At 44.7% G+C, this 7765-nt stretch overlaps 1 non-coding gene across 1 annotated transcript; it reads left to right on the plus strand.

The window, feature by feature from the left end:
- The first annotated feature begins 5293 nt into the window (after positions 1-5293).
- Positions 5294-5369, plus strand: TRNAI-GAU (transfer RNA isoleucine (anticodon GAU)). Its single transcript has one exon. It is a non-coding gene; the product is annotated as a tRNA-Ile (tRNA).
- The last annotated feature ends 2396 nt before the right edge of the window (positions 5370-7765 follow it).

The following is a 7765-nucleotide window of genomic DNA, read 5'->3' on the forward strand; positions in this document are numbered from 1 at the left end:
TGTCTCTTCTGGGTTCACAGCTGTCTCCCCCGTGTCTCTTCTGGGTTCACAGCTGTCTCCCCCGTGTCTCTTCTGGGTTCACAGCTGTCTCCCCCGTGTCTCTTCTGGGTTCACAGCTGTCTCCCCCGTGTCTCTTCTGGGTTCACAGCTGTCTCCCCCGGGTCTCTTCTGGGTTCACATCTGTCTCCCCCGGGTCTCTTCTGGGTTCACAGCTGTCTCCCCCGGGTCTCTTCTGGGTTCACAGCTGTCTCCCCCGTGTCTCTTCTGGGTTCACAGCTGTCTCCCCCGAGTCTCTTCTGGGTTCACATCTGTCTCCCCCGTGTCTCTTCTGGGTTCACAGCTGTCTCCCCCGTGTCTCTTCTGGGTTCACAGCTGTCTCCCCCGTGTCTCTTCTGGGTTCACAGCTGTCTCCCCCGTGTCTCTTCTGGGTTCACATCTGTCTCCCCCGTGTCTCTTCTGGGTTCACAGCTGTCTCCCCCGAGTCTCTTCTGGGTTCACATCTGTCTCCCCCAGGTCTCTTCTGGGTTCACATCTGTCTCCCCCGGGTCTCTTCTGGGTTCACATCTGTCTCCCCCGGGTCTCTTCTGGGTTCACAGCTGTCTCCCCCGTGTCTCTTCTGGGTTCACAGCTGTCTCCCCCGTGTCTCTTCTGGGTTCGTAGTAACCTCCCCCGTGTCTCTTCTGGGTTCACAGCTGTCTCCCCCGAGTCTCTTCTGGGTTCACAGCTGTCTCCCCCGTGTCTCTTCTGGGTTCACAGCTGTCTCCCCCGGGTCTCTTCTGGGTTCACAGCTGTCTCCCCCGGGTCTCTTCTGGGTTCACAGCTGTCTCCCCCGTGTCTCTTCTGGGTTCACAGCTGTGTCCCCCGTGTCTCTTCTGGGTCCACATCTGTCTCCCCCGTGTCTCTTCTGGGTCCACATCTGTCTCCCCCGTGTCTCTTCTGGGTCCACAGCTGTCTCCCCCGTGTCTCTTCTGGGTCCACAGCTGTCTCCCCCGAGTCTCTTCTGGGTTCACATCTGTCTCCCCCGGGTCTCTTCTGGGTTCACAGCTGTCTCCCCCGTGTCTCTTCTGGGTTCACAGCTGTCTCCCCCGTGTCTCTTCTGGGTTCACAGCTGTCTCTTCCGTGTCCTCACATGGTGAAGGGGTTAGGGAGCTCCATATGGTCGCTTTTCTAAGGGCACTAATCCCCTCCTGCAAATAAACAAGGGCAGCAAGCCCATTCAAGAGAGCCCCACCCTCAGGACCTCTCAAAGGCCCTACCTCCAAATAACATCACTTTTGGGGGGTAGGGGGTAGGATGTCAACATATAAATTTGGGGGGAGCACAACACTCAGACCATAGAACACAGCAACATCGCATACAGTAAAACTTGAATTTTGCACGTGCATATGCCCGTGTAAACAACCATTTTTTTGTCACATGGGACTCCTGATCAGTGATAGCACTCAGAGGATACCACTTCCTTATGTCTATCACCACACATTGAATTTGCCTGCCCTTGGACTTCCTACGAACGGAATCTTAACCATGTACACTCGCTGCGTGTCTGTCGTGTCCACTCGGCAGCATGGACTGAGCATCGTCCTTGTTGGAGGCGCTGGTCGGGAGCAGGCCGAAGGACATGCTTTTTTCTGCCTTTTGTCTCGATTTCCCTTTTACTGAGATTGCTGCTAAGTGTCCAGAGGACGGATGTTGTTATATGTAAATTCTGTAAACTAGAAACAAAGATCTGTATGATGATTTCTGACAGTGGGGTGTACGGGACGCGACAGTCCCCGTGACCCACGCAGCAACGATGCCAGCCTTTCACGGAGCACAGATTTTATACTGTGTGCCTCTCGGCTTCCTGCTGCGGCAGAAGCACCCCCCCCCCCAGCCCTGCCCTGCGGAGGTGGCCTTTTGTTCCCTGAAGAGCCACAGAGCTGCTCTTGCCTAAATCACAGGGTGGTTAAGGCTGTGATTGAAATTGAGGCGACAACGTTCAATGTCACCTTTGATGGGCTAAAATTGCACACAGGTAGGCGGGAGCCCCTGTGTGACAGACAGCACGCAGAGGCGCTTTTCGGGATGGTGTGCTCACAGGGTCTGGCCACGCTGACTGATGTTATTAAACTTTAAGGGTCCCTCTGAGAAGGATGTTTGGCTCCGCCGAGCAGTGTTCTTGGAGAGACGGTGACCCGGTGACCGCACACAGTTGCATCCTCGTTTCGTAGAGAATCTGAAGCTCAGGCCATTAAGCTGCCCCAGAATAGCAGTGCGGTTTTCTTTCCTTTTCTGCTTTAGCACATTCCAGGGGGGCAGGGGCTGTGCTTCCTGCGTGTAACTGGGGCAGGAGCTTGTGGCAAAGTCATGGGGGGAGGGCTGCACGGGGCGGAGTCTACAGATGCCGCCTAATGAGACACCAGGCAAGGCCGCCGAGGGTCCCCTTCCATTTGGTAACAATAGCAGAGAGATCTCCATTCGCATAGACCTTCCCCTGCAAACCACCGACCTAATAGCCAACGAGCCCTCAGCTGTGACCTGCGAGCTCTCTTGGCTGTGGCCCTCCAGTCCGGGGCTGTGGTGTTTCTGGGAGGGGAGAAGGAGGTGGCAGTCAGGCAGCCTCTTCTGGTGCACAAGGCCGTGCGCCCTCAGAAACATGCCCTGAACAGAAGACGATCCCTCATCTATAGGAGTGGCTGCTTAAGGAAGCGTGGCAATTTTCTTTGAGTTGTTGATAAACCAACAGACAAAAGCATTTAGAAAAAGGAACCGAGTAAACGTTAATGTCCAAAGAGGTGGAGGGAATCAGGTTTCAAAAGGACCAATGTCCCTGCCCTCACCAAGTAAGAACCAAATAAAGGAAGAACAGCACAGGATGACAAGTCAGTCAAATTCATTTTCTTTTGCTCGGGGTGGAAAACAGTAGCTTTTCACCTGATCATTGGATCTACATACTTTGGCATTATGAATATCAGGCCCAAAGCTACCCAGAGGTGGGCAAAAGAGGGTTTACAGATGTCAGTACGTGAAACACAGTTTATTTCTGTATTATTATTTATTTTATATTTTCCATATGAGCAGCTGGAAACCTACTTTTCCCTACCCCTATGTTTTGCTTAAGGAGTTCAGGTGTGGAGGAACTGCTCAAGCTTTTATTATCTTGTGAACCAGACGTAACCAGAGTGACCCTGTTATTTTTGGTTTATCACACGGTGCACATTCTTCTTCTTCTTTTTTCTTTTTTCTTTTTTTGTCTGTCTGTTTGCTGACTGTGGTCTGTCATATCCTTAATCATAATGGAAGGAGAGCAAAGTAGCAGTTTTGCTTCCAGCGCCCCTCCTTTGTCCAAGTTCCTGCCTGTCAGGTGTGGGTTCACCCATCACACAAGATGCTCAGTGGTTGTCTGACTCAGTATCACCGACATGAGCTTTATGTTATCTGATAGGTTTTATTTTCACAGGAGTAAAATAAAGAACCTCTTCTATATCCAGAAAAACTAGAGTAACATAATATTTAAACTTAAGTGTTACTTCTATCTGGAGGTCTTGTCAAGCCCCTAGGGGTATAAACTTTATGTCTTAGAAGTACTTTATTGTCCTTGTCAGGTGGTCCATTGAGGTTATGAATCAAGAAAAGTCACATTCACATCTAGCAGACTTTTCCCACAAGTACCTTTAACTTTCGGATGTATGTAATATTCTGGGTTCCCCAGAGAAACAGAACCAATAGGAGACTGATAGAAAAATATATAGATAGGTAGATAGGAGCTAGCTAGATAGATAGAATAGATAATAGATGATAAATTAGGTAATAGATTGATGATAGATTAGATAGATAGATAGATGATAGATAGATAGATAGATAGATAGATAGATAGATAGATAGGTAGATAGATAGATAGAAAGATAGATAGAGGAATTGGATCACATGATTTTGGAGGCTGGGAAGTCCCACATCCTGTAGTCTGGAGATTGGAGAAAGCTAATGGTTTCCGAGTCTGAAGACCTGAGAACCAGGAGCACTAATGCTATAAGCCGTCTCAGTCTGAGGGCAGAAGACTGATGTCCCAGCTCAGTCAGACAGACAGGGAAGATTCAGGCCTTCAGCAAGTGGACTAAGGGCCACCTGAATGGGGAAGAGCCATCTGCTTTACTCTGTCTAATCTCATCTGGAAACACCCACACAGACACACCCGGAAATAACAGTCCTGAAATCACCTGGGCACCCTGGGACCCAGACATAGAATTGACCATCACAACGTCTCAGGACCTCACATTTCCTGGGCATACCCTTGACTGTCAGTTCCAGGCCTGCCTCAGAGCAGGTGGAGTTCAGCCGTGAGAAGACATGGACGGCTCTGTTCCCCACGCGGAGGCGTAGTCCTTGGACTGTCTTACCTCATTAGATGAGATTTTCTGGCATGATCATGGTATAGATTTGATTTGATTTGTCCCATTGTGTTCGGGTTGGACAAAGAACACATTCTTATTGTACCAGTGCAAATTGTACCATGGTTACAGAGACTGCAGGAACTTAGTAAAGGCTCTTTGAATCATATTCAATGTTTGTTGCCATTGTTTTATATTTTTTATAGAATCATTATTCTTACATTTTGCTTCATGATTTATTAACTTCTAACCTGTGTTAAGATCTTTCATAGGATTTCCCTTACCCCTCCAAATCTGAGGGTTCAGTTGGAACAAGTTACCATTAAAAAGAGTGTTTTATACCAGTTGAACAAGTCTAACTGGTTAAATTGAGGGTCGGCACTGGATTAAGAAGAAAGCAAAGCTTTGCTCACGCGTGCATGTAACATAGGACACTGGCCACAATTAAGGTAGTTCATTCCGTTCGTTTAGTTCTAGGGAACTCATTGTGTTTTGCTGATCTCAGACTGAACAGTTTATTTCCATGAAGTCGTTTGCTTTCTGAGGGGGAGGTTTTGGCAATCCTGACTCGGTTGCTTGATCGCCTCACAGAGTGTGGTGAAGCTGTCATCCTATGAGGGGAAGCTCATGCCCATGAGTCTTGGCTAGTCCTTGTGGTTTCTTTCAACTGATGTCTGCTTCAACCCTTCGCCGAAGCTCTTTTGAGAGCTTCTTTTCCTCAGAAGACTCAATTTCTGATCTGTTCTTGTAGCAGGGACTTTGCTTATGGATAACAAGAGTCAAGGGTCTGGTTTATTATAATAACCAACAGTATGTGAATGCAGAAAAGTAGAATCCTCTATTGAGAGACAATAGCAATCAATTTATAACCATTTCATTATTGCTTATCCTGAGGGTAAGAACACCTTATAAAAGTGAGGGCTTTGGCCCTGGCCGGTTGGCTCAGTGGTAGAGCGTCGGCCTGATGTGCAGGAGTCCCGGGTTCAATTCCCGGCCAGGGCACACAGGAGAAGTGCCCATCTGCTTCTCCATCCCTCCCCCTCTCCTTCCTCTCTGTCTCTCTCTTCTCCTCCTACAGCCAAGGCTCCATTGGAGCAAAGTTGGCCTGGGCACTGAGGATGGCTCTGTGGCCTCTACCTCAGGCGCTAGAGTGGCTCTGGTCGCAACAGAGCGACGCCCTGGATGGGCAGAGTATCGCCCCCTGGTGGGCGTGCTGGGTGGATCCCGGTCGGGCGCATGCGGGAGTCTGTCTGACTGCCTCCCTGTTTCTGGCTTTGGAAAAATAAAAAAAAAAAAAAAAAAAAAAAAGTGGGGGCTTTGTCAAAGCTTCAGGGTCTTTAATTTCTCCCAGGAAGTGTTTTCTGATTGTCATCAGTTGGCAAGAGTATTTATTTTTTAAAAAAAATGAAGATGTCTGTTTTAAAAATTATTCTATTTATTGACTATTATGGTGTCCATCTTTATGAACCTAAGTATGTTTCTGATAGATGTCATAATTTCCAAAACATTTATACTAATAAAGTTTTTTGATGAAAAACTTGCTAGTTTTTCATCTTGTCAAATCTTTGTGATGCCCAGGTGACATCTGGAATATTCCAAAGATAGTGTAAGCATAATAGATCTCTCTACAGTTTTTGAATTCTGATTTTAGGTTCTGAATTTGGGCAAGAAAATATCAAAAAGAGTTATCGGAAGGGATGTGATGTGAGCGTTAGCCATAGATGCTTGAAGATAAAAAATGGTTTCCAGCAGTTACAGGAAAGACAGCCATACATAAGAATGATTATTTGAAACTCTATTTTAAAACTAAAGGCATTTGTTAAAATTGATTCAGAGGGGTGACTAAAACAACAGGTTACAGAAACTTTTAGTAAGAAAGAGAACCAATGATACCGGGGCAAAGAACACCTTTTCACTCTCCCCTTCTTTCTTTGTTTAAGGAACTTTTTATCTATTTAAGGATCAATTTATTACCTTAACAGAAAGAGACCCAATTTCTTATTTTATTCTTCGTGATTACCATCTATCTACTAATTTGCAGTAAAGGATGCACAAGCTTCTTTTCACCTCATGAATAAATCAAAAATCATTGAGCCAACCTTGCGGAAATTTTCACCATATGCACATATTATAAGTGCAGGTTCTTAAGTTTACTTCTTTCTTTCTATATTTGTGGTCTACCTTCAGATTGTCTTCTAGCACCTTCTTTCATTTGCTGGAACAAGCAAACAATTTAACTTAAATACATCTTTTAAAAAATTCTTTAAAGTAATAAATTTTTACATCTATTTTATCCTGCTAAATGATGGCAAGCGTATAAGTAATACTAGTGTTTTCAGGTGTACACGATATATACAAATGACTTAATGTACTCTTATTTAAAAGTCTTTAAGTTCATTGATGAGGTGTGAATTGGTGCAACCACTGTGGAAAACAAATGGATTGTTCCTGAGAATGTTAAATATAGAATTACCATTTGACCAAAAATTTCATTCAAAAGAATTGAAAACATGTACTCCAACAATGACTTCTAATAGAATGTTTGTAGTTGCATCATTCACAGCAGCCGAAAGATGGAAACACCTAAATGTTCATCACAGATGACTGGATAAACATAATGTGGTCTACCCATACAATGGAATACTACTCAACTGTAGAAATAAATTACTGAAATATACTACAATGTGTTAACCTCAACAACATTATACTAAGTGGAAAAAAACAGATAAAAAAGGTCACATATTGTATGATTCCATTTATATGAAATATCCCAAACAGGTAAATCCCAGATACAGAAAGCAGACTTGTGGTTGCGTGGAGCTCAGGAAAGGGATAAATAGGGAGTGACCACTTAGTGGGTGTGAAGTCTTCTTTTGGGAGGGGATAAAACCCCCATATAGTTCTGGAACTAGGTAGAATTGGTGATGGCACAACATTGCAAGTATCCTAAATGCTACTGACTTATACACTTCAAAATGGCTCATTTTATGTTCCAGAAATTTTATTTCAATTTTAAAAGTAGAAACTGCCTTTATACATAGGATTTTACATGCATTTATGATATATAGAACTATAAGCATTTAACAAGAGTGAGCCCTTTTTAAAGAACATTAGTTACTATAATTTATTTAGTTGAACAAATAGTTTTATGTTCTTAGAATAACAAAAGCTTTATTGACTCATAAAGCTCGAAAGCATTCAGATTATTTAGGTTTTTCATGGTAAAATAAACCCAAGTTTTGTACAAACTAGAATATTATTGCTTTTGTATTGTGAAAAAATCTGGGAGAAGTATTCTGAATTAAAATTTTCTGGCCCTCGCTGGTTGGCTCAGTGGTAGGTAGTGTGTTGGTTTGGCATGTGGAAGTCCCCAGTTCAATTCCAGGTTCAATTCCCGG

The sequence above is a fragment of the Saccopteryx leptura genome, chromosome 11 (genome assembly GCF_036850995.1).
Source record: "Saccopteryx leptura isolate mSacLep1 chromosome 11, mSacLep1_pri_phased_curated, whole genome shotgun sequence".
Classification (NCBI taxonomy): Eukaryota; Metazoa; Chordata; class Mammalia; order Chiroptera; family Emballonuridae; genus Saccopteryx; species Saccopteryx leptura.